The 21,116-nt window shown below is 41.7% G+C and overlaps 1 protein-coding gene across 3 annotated transcripts in view; it reads right to left on the minus strand.

Annotated features, from left to right (window-relative positions):
- The window catches only part of LOC146822676 (poly(rC)-binding protein 3-like), a 555,354-nt gene that overhangs the window by 260,766 nt on the left and 273,472 nt on the right, over positions 1-21,116 (minus strand). For all 3 annotated transcript variants that reach the window (XM_085606867.1, XM_085606865.1, XM_085606866.1), the window contains one exon: positions 14,849-14,962. The gene's annotated coding sequence lies outside the window, so the exon portion shown is untranslated. The remainder of the gene's footprint in view (positions 1-14,848; positions 14,963-21,116) is intronic.

The following is a 21,116-nucleotide window of genomic DNA, read 5'->3' on the forward strand; positions in this document are numbered from 1 at the left end:
TAGGAGGTTAGGATACTGTTGTGTACTTCTGCGCCCCCATTACAACTGTTTTTGGCATATCTGAGATGTGACTAGTGAGTGTTATTCCTTGTACTAAGTGCACTGTTGGACTAACCTGAGGCGCATCTCAAGGAAAGATACGATAGTCTTGACAAGCAAAGGGAAAAAGAGTAAACTGCAGTCATTACATTAAAATTCAGCTCTGAATGCTGGAGAAGGCAAAGGACAAAAAAAATGAGATCAAGGGCATGGAGGGTGGTGGGGATTAAAACTTTACACACCACAGTAGACTCATCCCTTCAGCAGTCTATACAATGAAAACCTTCACATCTACAAAACATTCGAACTGACGTGGCTAATGTCGCAACCTACCAGATTCTCAACATACTTCTAGCCAGAAAGAATCTCCCCTATGGACACACAAACACTCTTGCACTTAAATAGCGAGGACTGGTGTTGCACTACTAAATTAGAAGGATCAGGGACAAGGTGGGAAGGGGTAATCGCCATGACAAAGGAAAGGTATGAGGATGTGTTTTCAGGCTGATTCATTTTTGGGGCACTTCTAAAATTATTCTGTACACCATGATTTTCATATTTTGCAACCTCAGTATGTATAAACGATCAAAGTGCTTTACGTGAACCGGGCACAGAGACATTACACTTGACATGAGCTCAAATGTAGACAAAATGACGACTCAGAAGCCAAAATATATACCACATAAAAAGCGAAAAGCAAAATTTATTTTTGGAACACTGTCACTGGAGAGCTCGAGTTCATGAGCGTAAGAGCTAGATTGAGAGCTGACCCTTGCTAGTTATACTGGGGGCTTTTTCCAAAGTTCACCCCTCTTTCTTTTATTTTCTTGTTCGGCCAAATATTTCATTTCATCCCCCACCAGCGCCTTGAGACCCTCGCTTAAAACTCCCTGATTGATTGATTGATAATGGGGCCTCTAGAACAAGGGCTGAATGTTTCAGAGTCTTTTCTCATCTTCAGCCCTAATGCTTCTCAATTAGGTGGGGTCACCCATCTGCCTACTTGTTTCACGCTCACTCCCACCCATACACATCCTACTTTATTGCCAGGCCCTGGGGCATCGTTATACTACGGCCTGGTGCGGCTGCACACGGCAAGGGGCTATTAGAGAACATGTGGGCATTTCACATTTTCATTGTTTAAAGGCGGATGCTCGGTTTTATTGAAATAAATGCACCGTTCATTACTTATTAAGCACTTCGATTTTTTTTTTTTACAGTATAGAACATGCATCAGTCAGCTATACGCAATCCACTTATGTCCATTAACAATCAATTTGGAGCTCTGCATCTGAGCCTGAGGCTGAAACATTATCCTCACAGCACCTTGCGTCTTTCTTTCGTTTTTATGAGGTGTGACCTTTGACCCTGCCTTCTGGCGTGTCCCAAAGACTAAAATGTAAACATCTGCTGGAGTCAAGGAGCTCCACTGGGGGTGTTCTGTTTCCATTTCCCAACAGTACATCCCTGTAGAAGAACATGTAGCGCAAGCCAGATGAAGAGTCCCTTCAGAAATCGTTGCTTACTGTTGGTGGACTGATTTTATTTCCCATCGACTTAAGAAGTTTATTTTTCTTCTACTAAAAATAACCCCCCAAAAAATGAATCTTTAAAGTAGATCGAAATGCGCCATGGTGGTTCTCGATCCAAGATTACTGAAGCGCCTAAGTGCTTGAACACCACCACCAGCAACAGCATTGAAAGAAAGGGACCAATCAGAACAGGTTTTATTTTATGCCTTGAAGGACTAATAGTCTGTGCAGAGTTGCATATTTTGACAGCTGTCATAGATATATGCTCGTAATATTAAGGTTTCAAAACGCTGGATGGTACTGCACAGTTACTGTAATCAATTCGGAGAGTTGCAGTAGTTTGTATGTGCAATTGTAATTGCGCCCACTGTGATTAATATGAATTATAGATCGTAAAAGAGCAAGACAGAGAGAGCCTGGGCGACTGCGCAACTGAATGCTTCCTTTGCTTCTGACGGGCATGTTAAATGGCTCAGCAGCCATGCTGCATTATTTGTACAAGAGCCCATTCTTTCCATGACAGCAAAGGATGTCTACTGTTGCATGTTCACAGGCCACTCTCAGAGCTATGTGAGGAGAGATTTTCTGCACTAATTCACGGTAGAGAAAAAAATCCCAGCCATTAAGTGACCCTGTTCCATGAAACTGTGAATAGTGTAAAGGCATAGATGACACCTTTCCTCCAACTCTGCCATCCACCAATGGAACATCTGTGACATTACTGTGGTATTGTTTCAAGTCATTATCATTTTGGGCGATGTGACATCAGTGCAGAAATCACTCCACTTGCTACCAGTTGAACGAAAAATGAAATTCAGAGTTGTATGCACCACTTGGAAGGTGTACTGGGGATTAGGTAAGAGATTCCTACAAAAAATAGCATTTGATTGCCTCACTAGAGTCCTCCACCTAGTCACCTCTAAATTGGCAAGCAAAAAAGTTTTAAATAGTTCAAACATGGTGGTGGGCCTCTGGGTGTGTGAGGCCCCAAATTATGGAACAAACTGAATTCCTAGCACCAGTACGGGCAGGGAAACCGCTATTTCCTGGGGGTGGGCACCTCAGGGACATAGGGATGTTGTCCCCAGGGCCATTAATGGCTCTTGGAGGGGGTCCACATGGCCCCCCTCCCTTTTTCAGTACACTACCTGACCCTGGCAGTAGGGGTACTTTCCCCGGGACCTGGGGTGAGGCATCTGGACCACCTCCCCAGGCCAATTACGGACTGGGGAGGTGGTCCACTTGCCCCCTTCCCTTAATTATAAAAGTATATCCCCCCTGGACCCAGCCCACCTGGTGGTCGAAATGAAAGCAAATCCCATAGATTCACAGACCTTCCACAAATTTACTTGAAAATAAAACAAAAACAGTCCCTGAGGGATCCTGCCACCAGCCCCAGGGAGACAAGGTATTCCTACCCTGCCTCCTTCTTTTTTTCCTTTTTTCTTGGGACACGGCTAAATCCAAGATCCGAAATGGCTGCCAACACTTCCTGGTTGAAGTGCCAATCCGAGTTGAAATGTTGGCTCCGAATTCACGGAGGATTCACTTCTATAGATAGCTGTAAATATTTTTGTCTTTAATAACTGAAAAACCACTGAACGGATTCACACCAGATTACAAAAAGGGCTCTTTCTGAACCAAGAGCTAGCTTTCTGCCAAATTTGGTGTCATTCTGTTCAGGGGTTTGGGCTGTAGTTATTTTCAAAATCTCTATGGGAAATAGCATAGGGAAATGTGTTTTGGGACCCCCACTTTTTCTCGGCCCACGCTTGACGATTCATCTCAAAACTTTCCAGACAGAGGCTGAAGTGGGCTGTACACTAGTTTTGAAAATTTCGTAAAGATTGGTTAAACAGCACAAAATGTATTAGCAAAAGAGAAAATGCTTCATCAATGGAAACAATGTCCAAACTGCCTACTAGCGAGTGCCGGAAGGTCAAATATATATATTGGGTCTGGGACACTGCTGTTCCCTGCCCAGAAGAGTGCGGGCAGGGTATGCAAATTAAATTACCTACCCACATTCTCCCAGGCAGGGAACACAACTTTTCTCCCACCCAGTGGGAGCAGATAAAAAAACTTCTCCAGCCTGGGCCCCTGTCCATCTCCCTCCTGCCTCTGTTATCTAAAAGACCATGTCCGTACCACATTCCTCCTGCTGTCCGCGACCAAATGTATCGTACTTGTCAACATTTCTAACTTGGTAAGAGGGGGATTTTGAAAAAAAAACCTAGGGAATTGATTTTCCCCATTAACTAACATTGAAAAAGAGGAGCTTTTAGGAAGGAGACAGATCAAATAAAGCCCTTTTGAGCTTAAAAACATTGGAAGTCTCTTGCCTGAAACGGGTCTGTTGCAAAAACAACAGTTGATGGACAGAATGCAGAACAATGTCATACATTCACCCCAGTACAGACATCTGGGCCTAAATCCATTGTTGTTTTGCTCACCATGCCATTCCAGTTTGAACCCAGCCATATGCAAATCAGTCTTGACCCTGTGTCCCATGGGAACAGTCCAGCCCGAACTGCCAAGCCAGGTCCTCCTTGGACTAGAAACAAGCATCCTAGGACCGGTTTCGGAGTTTCACCCCTCTTCAGCCAGCATAGCTTGACTCCAGTGGCATGGAGAGCACGGGTCCCATGTCTGGGCATACCAGTCCAAACTGGGGTGGCATGGTGAGCAAATGAATGATGGATTTAACCCGGTCTAAACTGGGGTGGCATGGTGAGCAAAAGAATGATGGATTTAATCCGGTCTAAACTGGGGTGGCATGGTGAGCAAAAGAATGATGGATTTAACCCTGGTCTAAACTGGGGTGGCATGGTGAGCAAAAGAATGATGGATTTAACCCAGATCTCTTGATTGGGGGTGAATGTTTTGATTTGTTCTGCATTCCATCCATCAACTGTGTGTCTTTTACAGGTCTGTTGGCATTTATGGTTTTACTGCCACTGCCTCTTCCGTCTGCTGTCAATGGTCTGTTGTATTGCCACAGCCTCTCTTGCCTGTCCTGCATAGTTGGTACATTGCCCCTGCTTCCTTCCCCTGCCCTCCCTGGTACATTGTGTTGCCACTGCCCCTCCCACCTGCTCAGTGTGGTCACTTGTAGCTTCTACACTCTCCTACCTGCCCTCAATTATCCAAGTCCGTGCCCCTGACTTCTCCCACCCAACAGTATTCTAATGAACAACTAGATTGCTAACATTCTATATTTATTACAAAAATGTGGCACACCTGACGTCATCTTGATGTAATCAAAACTGTAATACCTAAAGCATATCCTTTAGAAATTATAAAAATAAGAGGGTCTTATTTCCATACAAATTATGGTTAGTGCTCTAAAAAACTAAAATGAGGACATATTTTCTGAGTACTCAAATGGTGACAAAGTACTTCTACATTATTTGCCATCTTAGTGTTTTTTTATTCAGTTGATCATTTGGTTATATGTTACACCTAGGAGGGAGGATGTGGTGTTAAGGCCGGAGCTGCAGACTTTGCAACTGGGGAACCATACCACACTAAGCACATCTACCTGCTCTACCTTACTATAACACTCTCCTACTCTGGTTTTAATGACTTCCTCTGTCTGTTCTAGTTTTTCCTACAATATTTTGTCCTTAAGGGTATATTGGAATAGCTACAAACTTAGACTAATGCTTAAGAGCATGTCAAAAATAAGTATGACATTTTGAAAGAATTACAACAATCTGGTCACACATATTGCTCCCTGGTGTGAAGAAAGAATAATAGGCTGATGTGACAGAGGTCAGGGGTGTTTATTTGAATGGTATTCAGGCAACAGGGGTATCTTCTGTGAGCACACGGGTACCAGATATGAAATGAAAAGCAGTGTGCATAGAGATGACACAGAAGTGGGACGAGTGGTGGAAGGCACTTGGGTAAGACTGGGATCTATGGAGGCGGGGTAAAAACATACCAAGAACTGCAGAGTACAACACCGACATGACAACAATGGTTCATTCAATTTATGTATTTGAGATTTGTGTAGTGCGGTCGAGGTCCAGTGGTCATTATGCCCCAAATAGCGAAGTCTGTAGTCAGAGTAAATATGGAGTCATTTGTATTATACACTGCCATTACTGTGCGCCTATTTAATAAGTTATCCAGGCTACATAGGCCTTTAAATCCAAGAAAGCATGTGTAGAAAGCATATGTGTTACAGTATTTCAAAAGAGGACATCTCTCCTAGAAGTGTGTATAGACCCTCCCAACAACCCATTGAGAATTAATATAATACATAGGTGGCAGTAATTGTCAGGTAGCCATTGCTACCAGCAATATGAGCAGAAATAATTGGTGTTAGGATTGCATATGCAGGACCCATGGCTAGCAGAGGCACAGGTAAAGGAAATATGTCCACTGGTGTACATATACAGCAGTTCAAAAGCTTTCTTTACTTTGGAACTGTTACCTTGAGTGGGAAGACATCAGTATTGACCTCAATGAAGGCAAAGGTCTTTCCAACAATGATGTAATTTGTGATGTCATCAGTGATGCCATGAGTGAGTTTATCTCCAGCAGAGCTAAAGAAGAACACATAGAGGAATCCCAATGTGTGCTCGGAGCCAGCCAGGCCGTCCTAGTCACAGCAGTGGCATAGCTAGCCCTATGGCTGCCCGTGGCAGTCCCTGCGTTTGCTGACCCTCTGCAGCCGTATTGAAGAGTGCAGAGGGGAGAGGGGGTTTGCTAGCGAGATTCTGCCGATTGCTGCCCCGCATTGTACAGCAGGGGGGTGCTGTCGATTGCCACCGGTGACAGCAGGTAAGAGCAGGAGGAGGCCGATGCCACCGCCCCCAAAACTCGTGCCACCCAGGGTGGACCACCGCTCCCCCTTGCTACGCCACTGAGTCCCAGTGCACACCAATTATTTACCACATGGGAGATTAACGTTAATGTATGTTTATGGGCAGATATAAGGTGAGGAATGCAACTGAGATCTTAGTAACAAAAACTATTTACACTATTTCCACGATTCATCCTTCCAGACTCAGCAATTCATATTTGAGCTCGCCGATTCAAAGTTATTATAAATGGTATAAAATATAATTTGAGAGTCATATATTGCAAAACTAATTCCAGCTCCTTAAGGTTCACAAAAAATGACATATACTGATCAAAATGTATATATACAGCTTCTGCCACTTTGGAGCTACAAATGTACATTTCTTCTAAATCGGACTGGCCTATAGGCAAGCAGGCAGTTCCCGAAATGATGGTCTAACAGGTCCGTGTATGGGCTGTGTTTTTTGGGCTTGTATGGTCGAGTGGGACGGTTTTTACTGTTGCCTGTGGTGAGCACAAATGCATGTAGTCTCCTATAACTTGTGCAACACGTGTAAGCGCGTATTTTCAAGTTTTAAACGGCCCCGATTTGCGAATGTGGGCCACTTTTTTAGCTCTTAGATTCGCTAATGGGGATCACAATTAATTTGGTGCTTGAGCCTATTTTCTTTCTCAGTCAGAAGCTGCGGCTATTCGTTTTGCAGCAGATTTCTAGCCCAGGACATATGCTGAATGAAGTGCAGAAGACAGAAATAACACTGCCTGTGCCTCTGCTCATACAGATAGTACAAGCCTTAACAGGGGATAATGCAGCACGCGCAAGTAAGTGTACTTGAAATTTGACCATATACACACCATTACATTGGTATAGATTGTAATTAAGTTCTTTCTACAAGCATGGCCGGTGCAGGAGTAAACGAAAATACTCTGACAAAATCCCTGGAGGTCCGAGGCGGGCATACATGCTTCAGCCCAAAATGGAGGTCCAAAATCAAGGTGCATAAAAGGCATAACGTTTAGGACTCCAAAGGAGGGCGGATAGAATCCCTACAATCGTGTGTTAGGAAAGTTGAGCTGTGCAGGCACATGCCAGGCCATTGCACAGTAGTGGACTTTGTTGGACTTCTGCAATGTTGACTAAAGAATAAACAAGCCATGGAGAGGCGTGCAGAGTGGCCTTTATGACATTTAAGTTGACCTTGCACCACTATGGTGGTCATCGCCAAAAAGACGTGATAAACAACCCTGATCTTGGCATGCTTATCTTGGAAGGTTTGCGTGCCTGTCCATCCTGGGACAATGCCACTTCTACGCTCTCATTCAACTTCACAGACATATTTTTACCTATTGATTTCAACCACAGAAGAGCTGCAGTCTAACCTTATCGTGGAGGAGAGGGTAGGGGAGCTGGAGACACCTCCTAAAAACCTTCAAGTAACAAACTAAAGAGAGAACAATTATGGCATTTTATGTCCATTTGCAAGCAGCCTTCCCACACAGATCAGACACCTTTGGTCAAAGGGAAGCTGACATTAATCTCTATTAACTGCTGGGATAACACAATGAAACAAATGTGTGAAGCTATTCTACCTCGCTTTCTTTCTTACCAAAAGTGGCGACAGCTCTGCCCTGGCTCTCCTACTATACAACATTAGTCTATAAATACAGCAGATAATCTGTATATAATAAGTGTGATATCCCTACGCAGGAATCTTGCACATCGTTTTTCCCGGGCCTCCATTTTGCCCATGTAAATCCATCCCATGACGCGTCATTTCTGCTAGTTTCTGGTTCCTACATGATTCGTCCAGTCTGGTAGGGTCATACAGTATTACTAATTCCAGAAACAAGTTGCATAAAAAGCAGCTTGGCTCTCAGATTAATTTCCAATGATGTCCACCAGGGCTAGAAACACGGTAGGATGCCAATGAGTCTGTATTGCATCATATCCGCACCCAAACCAGAGCCACCCCTGTCTCTGAACTGTCAAAGAGTGCCCGCAGGCAGGGGAATCGATAACTGTATATCACAGGCATCAGTGATGTCATCTCCCCTGATGTGATCACCCAGTGGCAATGAGACACATTCACTAAAACCCATAAATATTACAATAAACTAAAGCCACTCTATTTAAGCAAACAAAAATGCATGTCTAGCAGACATTACTCAAAATGGAATCCATTCAAATGATATCAATGTTTGCTTAAAATATGTTTGTCTCATATGTGGCAAATCGGGTAACATAACTGAGAGTATGGCTCATAGGCTTCCATTCCACATACCTCCTTTTGGTCCAAAGTGTCACAATTAACACATTACCAACTATATGCTTGCACTTTATAAGGCATAGTAGAGTGAAGACCCAAGAATCATGCAAAACCTCCCAAAATCCTAGGTCTACAGTCATCCACAACATAACAGATCAACCAATTAAGCAACATAGAAAACGGACAGCAGCTCACTGGACATTCGCTGCTTCAAATTGTGATGTACTTTAAAGCTAAAGTACATTAGAAAAAATGGTCACAATAGCGGAAATTTCAAAACGAAAAAAAGAAAGCATTCACAAAATCATACTCACAAGTATGCAATTGATGCAATTTATTCTCCAACCATCAATGGGTTGTTAAAGACATCATAGTTGTCTATACATTTGAAAAAATGGTGCTCATGATGGGGGGAGAGAATAAAGTGCTTAGGATAAATATGCGTTTGTGAGGGTTGGAAAAGAGGGAAAGGTAATGTGCCATATATACATTATATTTACATGATGAAACGTGTCCAGCCTATGAAAAGCAAGTTACTACAGCACAGACATATAGCAATGTGAGGACACTGATAACAAATCTCAGTCGTCAAAGCTTGTCTTAAAGAGCAAAAGTCAACGTTTCGATCCCTTCAATAATCGAGGTTGTTATGTCCTTATCATTGAGATTGCGGTGGATGGGCTCCTTAAAAGCTCTCAAATCGTGAACAAAGGTGCAAACAGTCACCTTGGCAAAACCGTCCAGACCATATACGACGGTTGATCAAAGCTCACACAGCATCGTGGGAAAATCCTCATGAGATAAACTTACGGGGAATTTAATTCCTCACATGGTAGACCTCCGTCAGCCGTCTGAGTCAAGAAGGACTGGTATCTTGATCCACCGTCATATATGTTCTGGACAGTTTTGCCAAGGTGACTGTTTGCACCTCTGTTCACGATTTGAGAGCTTTTAAGGAGCCATCCACCGCACTCTCCAGCTTGATTTTTCTTGCTGATGTTAGATTTGGTGCTCCCTTTCTCTGTCCTGATTAAGACCCCATGCTAAGGACTTAACAACCTTGATTATTGAAGGGGTGGAAACGTTGACTTTTGCTCTTTTTAAGACAAGCTTTGACGACTGAGATTTGTTATCAGCATCCTCACATTGCTATATGTCTGTGCTGTAGTAACTTGCCTGTCATGGCGCGACAGGTTTCATCATGTAAATATAATGTATATATGGCACATTACCTTTCACTCTTTTCCAACCCTCACAAACGCACATTTATCCTGAGCACTTTATTCTTTCCCCCCCATCCTGAGCACCATTTTTTAAAATGTATAGACAACTACGATGTCTTTAACAATTCATTGATGTTTGGAGAATAAATTGCATCAATTGCATACTCGTGAATATGATTCTGTGAATGCGTTCATTTTTTTGTTTTGAAATTTCCACTATTGTGACCATTTTTTCTAATGTACTGCAGTTTTCACCTCGGTCCGGTAGCATTATGGGTTACCACATTGATACTTAACGTACTTTAAAGCTAATCCTAAGGGCTGAACCCAATTTCATGAACTGCAGAAGACTCTCAAAAAGAGTATGTTTCTTGGTTTTCCATAGAGGACCTGTAGTTCAAAGTGTATACCGCTTAAGGCCACTGAAGTCGAGATTGTGTATATCAAGAGGGGTGAGAGGAAGTGAAGTCCCTCATATGAGGCACTTGGGGGAGGGATTGGAGCTGGAATGCTCCTCCTCAAAGACGAATAACGAGTTAATTGGAGATGCATCTTCAGCTCTATTCTGACCTGCAAGTGTAATATGCAGAGGAATGTTGCAAATGGTGGCGCCTTGCAGAAATCTATTCACCGGAATGTTTCTTATTTACATTTCTTATCCAATTGCCCTGGTTCCTCGTGTTGAGCCATAGAGATGTTCACTTTTTCACCAGATTAAAAGGTATGTGTTCATTACTGCTTTGAATGTGAAGTACCAGGTGTTGCAGGTGATGCAGTACTGGAGGGGAAGCCAGAGTAGATCAACAATGTTGTGAAAAATGTGATTTCATTTCTTCAGTCCTTTTATGAAATATGAGGCATCACAGTGACATGACAAGTCAGGGCAGGGTGGAGTTTGGGGCACCTATGATAAAGGTGTTGCCTATGCCATGATCGAGATGACGATGGCTTGGACAGTGTTTTTGAAATTCTCTTAAGAAAAAAACAGACTTGATTTTGTGTAAAAGTAATCATAGGTGTCTATATTTTCTTGAGGATATGGGTTTAATTAGAGAGGTCAAAGGTGAAGGTGAATCTAAGTGGAGGTGGGCTTGCCTGTTGCTGTCAGTGGTGAGGATACATTCCATCTTGCTGTGGTTCGTCCTGACTGGTATGTTCTTGGCATCCATATTAGATGACAGAAATGCGGCCTTAGGGAAGATTGAATCCCTTCATTGTGAACACCTTCAGGTGCTTTTAGGTGTAGTCTTTAAATTGGTGCATCTTGATTCCAAGATTGGCTACCAGTTCTTGGAACAGGTGCATGTGCAGCTTTAAGATAACAAGAGAAACGACAGACTTTTGTGGGTCACTGCAGGAAACTGGTGGCTGATGGCATCTGAAGAGTGGCTATCTGGATGAGTTGGTGTCACCATAGCGCTATGACAAGAGCTAGTTAAGTATGAATCCTATGCACGTTCGCAGGCTGGTGATGGGGCGTGAGGTTCATGGCATCAATTGCTCCTAGGAGATTGAGTAGCATGATGAGGCAGAGTCACTCTCTTGTAGTAGGCAGGTCCTAGTCCTCTGCACAGATATCAGTCTCAATACAGTAAGATATGAAGTTGTATTGTGGAGATGGGTCCCTATACAGGAACTGTTTTTAATGAATTTATCAATGGTACACTAGAGAAATGTCATTTTCAAAACAGCCCACTGTACTACTGTATAGATGACCAATGTGTCATTCACTAGTATTCTGTCAGTTCTAAAGCATCATTGTAGGTAGTCTGACTTAATTAAGATAACATGGTTACCTGTTATAACTGATGTCTTAAATTATTATCAAAGCCAAGAGCAACTTCCTCAAACACAAATCCACGTTGGGTGTAAACTCTCCTTATGAATTATGATCAGGAATGTGAAAGTTCTCATAAACCTTCATCATAAGCAGGGACAGCTCCTCCATGTGAGCGGAGGAGCATTGCTCCACAATCCCCAGAACTGAAAAATAAAATGGTAATAAAGTTTATTTATTACCATTTTATTTTTAAGCAACCACTCCCGAACTAAGGGTCAGGACGGGGCGGGGCGATCCAGCGCTGCCGAGTGGTAGCAGCAGGGAAATGTGCACTTTAAAATGTGCATGTCTCTTTGGCCAGCCGTCTTGGGATGGCCGGCTAGACATGCACATTTTAAAGTTCTCTAACCCCACTGTCTTAGACAGCTGGGTTAGAGAAAGTGCAGGCCCCCAGTGCTCTTAGGAGTACTGAGAGAGCCTGCTCTGTCCAATCCTGGCATTGCTCTCATGCTGTGAGAGAAGCGCCAGGATTGGGTAGTGCAGTTTCCTGCGTCTGAAGACACCAGAGGGAGGAGGATTTCACGCTGCAAAGGTAATTCAATTTTTTTTGCACCACACCACCCTTCGTACAAGCCAGCTGCCACTGATCTTAAGCCCTGTAAGTGATGCAGAATTAAAATGGAAGTACTTCAGGCTTCCAAGGTATTAAACACTGTCAAATCTTTACATTGTGTTCTCATTTCAATGTCTGCTTAAACGTTTCCAATAGTGCCCAAGTCAGCATGTTGTAGAGTTACAGAGAGGCGGCATATATCATTTCATCACCTCAAGTATTGCTTTTGCTTTTTCTACACTAGAGAATAAGCTCCTCTGTGGCAGAAACGTGAATACTCTCAACCTCTCATGCAACCATTGCCCAATCTCTAAACACAGGAACAGACTATGGAGCAGTCGAAGAACCTAAACCCACTCAACGAAGCAGTGAGCTCCCTCAGCCTCATTGCGCTTCTTGAAGGCAATAGCCAATACAATTTATTGAAAAATTCTTTTTAGCTGGTTTTGAGAAAAACGCTCAAATAACTGCATCTTTAAAGTCGAATCTTTAATTTGCTTTTCCTATGCCTAGAATGAATACAAAGAGGCATTTGAAAACTAGGAAACTGGCAAATGCTGCTGCAAACAAAGCAGAAAGTCATTCTCCTTATCGTGAGCAACCGGTGAGTTCTACATACAGAGATCTTGTTTGTTGGGCCTGTGGTATCATCCGTTTTCAGTTAAATTATTTAAAAGTTGAAAAGTAATATATTTTTCTATAGGGCAAGATGGAAGTTTTTATTTGTACAATAATAAGAAAAGGTGGGTAGGATCTGTGGGAGGGAAAAAAGTTTCCTCAAGGCCAGGAATTTAATTTGGGTGGGTAACTGCAAAGAAAGGGGTGGGTGCCAGGGTGCAGGATGGGCTGCTGGAACATGCTATATTTGTGCTTGGTAAAATACTAACATTTTGGGGAAGATTCCCACATCAGATTTTGTACATTTCAAAATATTGCTTAAAACCTATGAAATTTGCATTTGGTCTGAACTTAAAGTAAGTTCCGACTGCTCTTCGGGACCCCTGCTGCGGTGAACCCACCTTTTGTTCCTTTGTAATTTACATTTCCTTCTTGACTACCGAATCACCCTTAATAGCTGTCTGTTTGGGTTGAGGTTGTATTTAGAAATGAGTGATCATCATGCTCTGGTAAGATATGTAATTTTTGTACGTTTCATCGGTTTGCACAGGAAAATGCAGCAAGACAATAGGAACAGGATTTTTTCTGTACTCACATTAATATTAAATAACAGCATTCCCTATAATAAAAAGACTTAACAATTTATACACACAGAATTATAGAACTAATGGAAGGTGTGGTAAACCAGAAGAAGAAAATAAAGAGCCAAATCTATGTGACTCAATTGGAACTGCCAGAGATCAGATTAAATAAACATCTAGGTAGGTTGAGATATGATAGTGTGATATTTATTCTACAGATTGAATGAAATGTTCCAGAGTTTTCTGAAGGTTGACAAATCATGCTGGATGCTATACCTATTTTATTTTCATAAAAACCTGCATTGCAAAATAATGAATTCAATTATTTTATTTTGAAGTAGTAATTCCATCTCCCATGACTTAGAATTAATGAGTTTATTAAAAATGATCATCATGTATTGATGTATAGACATGCAAGTAATTTCATACATGGTGCACAGAAACCACTGTGCAATTGCTACCATAATGGAGTCCCTTTCTACTCATGTTCCTGTATTTACATCAAAATGCCAATTAAACCAAGGACGAAAAAGTAATGATCATCATTAATCTAGAGGAGCACATAGTCCTATTACCATTTCCTTCCTAATGCTTATTTCTCTGCATTAGTTTGATACTGTTGCACATCTCACAAATACCAGAATGTAATTACACAGAAAATCATTACACCTTTGAGTCTATTTGATTTAGGGTTCTGTTTTAATGATAACTCTTCAGATTTCTGGAAGACAACTGCAAACTCCAGAGGAGGATACACATGTTGAATTCCCTAAAAAAATCAGAGGATTTTTAATTGCAGCCCAACTCTAAATCAGGCCAGAAATGTGTACAATTTGATCAGGATCTAATCGATTGTTCGAAAAAGCCTGATTTGTGTAAATGATAGCCAGAATTACCTTATAACTTCTTGGGAGCTTTTCCCATTTGGAATTGGACTATCTAATGGCAAGATCCATTGTACCAATTTATTTCTCCGAAACCATAGTCAAGTGGGAGAGATGCATTCTTAAATTACATTCTCCTAAATCATTTCAGCTTTAAATGAGGTGGTACACCTTAAAAATAGATGTTTTAATTTTAAATATGCATCTGTAAGGCTGCTACGATCCCCAAGGAGAAGGAAATTGAATGTGAATAACAGTTTAAGGATTTACACAATTCGTACAATGGCAACATAAAAATGCCTTTCAAGTAGATAAAATAGAAAAATCTTCCATTTTCCTACAAGTGTTCACTATTTGGATAAAAAGTTTAAAACATTTCGGTTGAAAAGCATTTAGTTTAAAAAAAAGTAGTTTGCCAAACATTTCAAAAATGTTAGCAATAAATATTTTGTTTGAAAATACGTTTGAGATTTGAAATGTAAGCATTACAACAACTTACCATTACCACAATGTGGCTCTGATGCTCAAACTGGCATTGAATGCAGTTAAAATAGTAAACCAGCCCAGTTGAGGAAGTTGCACGGCGAAGGTTGAAGTTAAGAACAGGCAAATGCTGCAAAAAATCAAAAAGCAACATTAACATTTTTTTCAAACTTTTTCAACCTATATTGAGAGTTAACAATTTCAAACTCAAATATTATGCCTAAATGTTTCTAACTACAGTTGATTAAAGCAAAACCTTTCCAGCATTCAACCTACATTCTTCGTATTCACTTCTAGCACCAAAAATTAATCTATTGCTCCATGTATACCACGGAGAGTGTACATGTGTGATGCGTTTGATATTTCAAATGCTTGCATACTCATACTAGCATAAGTTTACTTTTTTATGCTTTGCTATAGATCGCTGGAAGGGTCTTTTAGATGTGATGGTGTCTGTACATTGTGAGTTAAGGTGCACAATTTATAGATACAGTATTTGGTAAATGTGGTATAATGTATTCCGAGGTATTTTAGTATTTAACAATCTAGGAACTTTGTGTGTAAATGGGCTAACCAAGGTCTCACCTGAATGTGATTTTAGGTCTGCTATTGTTGCCATACAGAAAACCTAGATGAAAGTTTTCATAGAAGCATAGATAGTGTCTGGATATTTGAGATGGACAGAGTCTTAATTTTAAAGGGCTATAGTTTGCTGCTGCGCCTTCATATATGTGTATGAAAGAGATTAATCCTACATGGACGATCAACAAAGATTTAATCCGCACAGTTACATAGCCTCTCTTGACATAATTTTATTGCTATGAATTTCTCCTCAATTAATATCTAATCCCTTCCTCAAAAGTGTACAGGTTTGATCGGATGTGTGCGCATACAGTTGCATGGCCTTAGAGCATACGTCTACTGTGCACTGTCATGCATGAGTGCTGCACTCATTTAGAACATTTCTGTTTTCATTGAAAATATCACGATTTATGTAACTTTTAAAATCATGTGAAATGAAGTATATGATATCACAAGCAAAACAGAGGGTATACATTGAGTCCTTTAGGAAAGGCAAGATGACTTCTAAACTTTTCACATATTTGAAATTTCTGTTGGGTGTTAATCTAAAAAAAATAATAGTGAATTTATTATTCATATTTCACATTAAAACATGTGTTTATGTTCTTTACAACCTGATTAATTAAGGAACTCTCCTTTGTTCTCTTGCAGTCTATGCACAAGCGGGAGTTGCCTTTGGAGAAGGATCTGTCATTGGGCAGTCAACTATCTCTCCTTATTTTGAAGTTTATCAATATAAAAACCAATAAAGATCTGTATCACTCCCCAGCAAGGATGACTTTTCTAGGTGGCATAAGGGACATATTAGCCAAGGACAAAAGCAAATACAGGTTGCTACATCTGTTGCCTTCTAATCCACAGCTCTTAAGCTTTCAGTACACAGTTGAAGCACATTCAAGTGGATGTATATATTTATTACCCATGTGGTTTGTTTCTGTATGAATATATTATGTGCCATTTGTTTAGCACTTGTATACACTTTCATAGCACTTTGCAGGATAAAAAAAAAGATATAGTCACAGCGGCGACTCATCTGCTATGGAGGAGGGTCGTCGGCACACTGCCAACTCCCTCAAAACTTGAAAAAATAAAACGATAATGAAACAGGTTTATTATAATTTTATTTTTCAAGTTCTAAGGACCAGGTTTTGGGGGTGGGGCCATTGTGGGGGCAGTCATGGAGGGAGAGTGGTGGGCACTGCTTAGGATGGCCAAACTCACATGTTCAATGAAATGTCTCCAACCCGAGCTGCGTTGCCGGGTTGCGGACAGAAGGTACAGGCTTCCAGTCTCTTTGGAAGCATAAATCTAGGGCGGTCGGTTTAATCCTGACTCTGTTCTCATGCTGCCAGCATCATGAGGGCAACATTTGAATTGGCTGTAGGGGAGTCTTGGAGCCTGTGCTGCAGTGGAGCCAGAGAGGAGCAGAGTTGTGTGATGCGGCGGGCGGCAGCTAAGCTCTTTTTGATTGTTTTATTTTCCACATTGTCCCTCCCATCCGCCCGCTTCTCTGCCCTGACACCAGCCGCTACTGTATAGTCAATGAACAATTGGAGGCATAGCTGAGTTCTGAGAGTTGAAGTAGGAATGTTACTGCATCATGATTTAGTGAGGTTTGTATCTGCAGCTCTTTCCTAAACTGGAACAGGGTTTGGGTAGACCCGATAGATACAGGAATGTCATTCCGGATCCTGGGTTCATAGGTGGAATAGGACGCTTGTCTAACCCCTTTTTCTTTTTCGCACTTCTTTGTCTCGAGTCTGTTGGTGTCCAGGTTGTGTGTGTGCCAAGAACCACCAGGGATGGCGAGCTAATTAATCAGATACGTGGGGGTGCCAAGCTGTGATGCCTATCTAAATGATGCAACTGGTTTGGATGATGGAGTGAGGCTGCAAGGGGAGCTAGCATATTTTTATTAGAAAGGGGGTGATATGGTCAAATGTTGCATGCTGTATAGTGTAGGAAGCCCTTTAGGTGGCCAGTGTGGAGTCTAGGAGGCATTGGAGCAGGTCATTGCCACCTTTCAGATGCCACAGTTCCGAAGTCCAGGAAGAACTGTTTCAATTTCCTTAGCACAGAGAGCTAGTACTAGTACATCTTGGTTTACTCTGTGGTGTGTTACTTGAGAGTAGGGCTTGGGTTGTGAATGATTCCAAGTGACTTGATGTTGGGTGAATGTTGGGGTTCATATCCATCCAGCTTCGTGCCAAGAGTCTGCTTTGGACTAGTTGTTGCTTGTAGTTGTTGGCAAATAGCAGGACGTTTTTTTTGTGGGTTTTACCTTCAAGTAGGTACAGGACATTCAGCTCTGGCTGAGTTGTAGACAGTGTTTGCTGTACTAGATGTTTAGAGCAGAGAACACTTTCAATTAGATTCATGTTCCTCTTTAATTCAGGAATCAAAATTCTTCCATATTTACCAGTTCTTAACTCTATATCAAACAAGCATTTAAAGCTAGAACATTTTAATTGCATACATCATTACCCATAGCATTGGGTTTTGCAAGGCCAAGACCAAACATGTACGATCTGGTGGGACTTTGCTGTGCAACACAAGAGAGTCCACGAAAAGGAGAGGAACAAATTTACATAATGAAAGGTTATTTTGAAAGTCTGGGAGTGATAACACCTTCTTGTACTTAGGTTGGACCTTCCTGCTGTAGACAGTGTCTAGCTGCTAATAATGGTTGCTGTCCCTACCCTGAGTTCCCAGGACTCGTCTCTGTATTACTGTGGTGATTTCTGCACAATGCTTCACATAAGAATAAGACATACAATCAATGCTCTTGCCCCACTTGGGGTTGGATTTGTACTCAGCATTGAGTTTGTTGCCCAGGGAATACAGGGATGCAAGAAACACAATAAGAACCCCACCACCACTATTTTGTAAGGAAAATGGAGTGTGTGTGACTGGGGAAAGCCCAATATTCTAGAGAGTGGTGTAACAGTATTGGTCCCCGACTACTCCGGGAAGGGTAATATGAATGTATGTTTGTATGAATACAGTATTTGTATAGCTTGAACCTTGCCATAAGGAAGCGGAGCGCTGTACATGGTCAAAGACAAGCATAAAGTCAAAGAGTGAGAAGAGATGGAGTTGATTTGCGGACGGTTAAAACATTTGGATGTAGTGCTCTTTCCTAAACTGGAGCAGTGTTGGGTCTGTTCTCATGGATATTGGGATGTTGTTCCAGATCCTCTGTGCCTTGTCTTGTTTGTAGTTCTTAGTCTGCAGGTCGATGGTGTCCCGGCTGCGGGTGTGCCGAGAACCACCGGGATGGTAAGCTTGTCCGCAATAGGCACACAAACAGGGCTGTGTGTGCAGCTGAGCCACTGAGAGCCCCTCCATCTGTGCATGCTGTAACCTAATATCACAGGCTCCATTTATAAATGGAAGTATCTGGCGCTGCAGTCACAGTAAAACAATTGTTGGGAGAAGTGCTTTGTCTCCACGGTAGTTAAAAATAGATTTGTCACACATATGGATCTGGAAAGTAAGCTCTCAGAAGGGGTAGGAGGGGAACCTGTCATCTCATACCCTTATTTGCAGAAGCTATTTAAAGAAAGCTTTCAGCGTCCTCACATCTCGGAGCTTATCTCAGGGATTCCCTATTGTTACACAGAGCTTCGGCCATGCGAATGAATGCCAACACTAGCACCCTTGTGAAGGACACCGCCACACTGTCGAATGCCTTAAATAGCACAACATCTGAAGGCTTCTAAACCATGTAACCATCCCAACAATATTTGTGGGCATCACTGCCACAGGTGTGCTGTCCCCTTACAGTTCATATTTAGAGCCTATTTGCAAGTGACCTGAAGACTGTTACTTTATTTATCTAGTAAACAAACAGTCTAACTAAATCTGTTGCACCGAAGTTTGGAATTTACCGGATGTGATCAATCACACCACTTCTGATGCTTTCCCGTTCTAATGCAGAATAACGTGGATTTTGGTGTTTTCTGCAACAAAACCTGCAGATCCGGCACTTACTGGACCTTTTGTCCAGGTACATCACTCTCGGCACATTCGAACTGCTGACACATGGGTCTGCGGGATCGGAACGCACCTGCCGTTCCGAGCCGAGGCCTTGCTAATTAAAGAGTTTTTTTTTAGAGTTTGTATCACACCCAGAGCCAGCTGAGGAAGATAAATAGAATATTTAGAAACACAAACTGATGAATATGCATCAATTACACACGGTTGCACAGAGACATTAACAACACATATGTAATTGGAGACTTACAGTGTACTAAATAATGTTTCTCGAGGCCACGGGATTGACACTGCCGTCTGAAGGTAGTTTGGCACGATGGGCACGGCAGATCTGTTTGCACCACATTCTGGTTTTTTTTTAACTAAACCCCAGTTTATTCGGGTAGTCTGTAGCTCATCTTGGAGGGTGGCACCACTGGCAACCATGTTTGTGGCCTATTATTCACCACTGGCATCCTTGTTTGTGGTCTCTTCACAGAAATGGTCCCGAGGAATAACTAACAACTTTTCGCTCATGCATGACCAATTTAATGCGAGGCATTACATCACTGATGCTTCCCCAACACTGCCACAATCTCAATTTGAGATTCCTTAAATGCAATCGCAATTTAAGTAATCGCAATTTAGAGATTTCTTAAATTGCGATTTTTTCATTTGGGATGATGCATCCCAAATGCAAACATACCGGTCGCAAAGGGGCAGATTCTGAGAATCTACCCGTTTGCGACCGTTTTTTCTTTGATGCATGTGGGCCTAAAAAAGTTAAACTCACAGTAAAATGTTGAAATTGAGGATTTGTCGATTTTTTTAACTGTCCTATTTATGATTCTCAATTTATTAATCGGACATATTGGGACACGTGTATAAAGCATTTTTGCTGTCACAAATGGGCCAATTTGCAGAATCAGCCCATTGTGAACGCAAAAAGGCTTTTTCACATGTACAAAGCCCTATTTGAGATTCGCTAACCTAGTACCAAATCGCAAATTGGGTTTGCGATTCGTTATTAGCAAGGGGCATGTTTAGAGGTCCCCTCCTAATACCAAATCGCAGTGGTATGTGTGAATGTTTTGCGACTGAAATGCACTTGCAAAGCATTCGCATTTTCCACCTACTTGAAGTTGGTGTAACCTATTTGCAAATAGGAAGTGGTCCCCAAGGGACCCCTTCTCCTTTGTGAATGTTTGTAAAAACATTTTTTAATAGCAGGCAGCCTACTCCTAAAAAATGAAGAGAAATGGTTTCATTTTTCTTTGTGAAATGCATCCTGTTTTCCGGCAAGGAAAAGAGGCAGCAATAAAAAAAAGATTGCTTTACGTAAAAGCAATCACAGACATGATGGTCTGCTTAAGTAGGCCACCATTCCTGTGATTTTGCGATTCCCAAAAGGTTGCAAACCGAGACATACATAATGAATATTCATGAGTTAGGTCTATTTGTGACCCACTGGGAATCGCAAATGTGTAAAACACACATTTGTACATTGCTGTTTGTCATTACCAAATAGTAAACCACAAAAAATCGCTATTTGGTAATCACAAACAGAATTGTTTGCACATGCATGTGGCCCAATATGTACTATATATTCTCAATTTGCGAAGTCACAATAGTATTTTTTTGCTCTTGCAAATTACCATCAATTGGAAGCAGCTGATTATCAGGTGCAAACTATAATAATAAGGGGACCAGAATGCATTCCTTTATTC

The sequence above is a fragment of the Triturus cristatus genome, chromosome 5_2, assembly GCF_964204655.1.
Source record: "Triturus cristatus chromosome 5_2, aTriCri1.1, whole genome shotgun sequence".
NCBI classification, from domain to species: domain Eukaryota; kingdom Metazoa; phylum Chordata; class Amphibia; order Caudata; family Salamandridae; genus Triturus; species Triturus cristatus.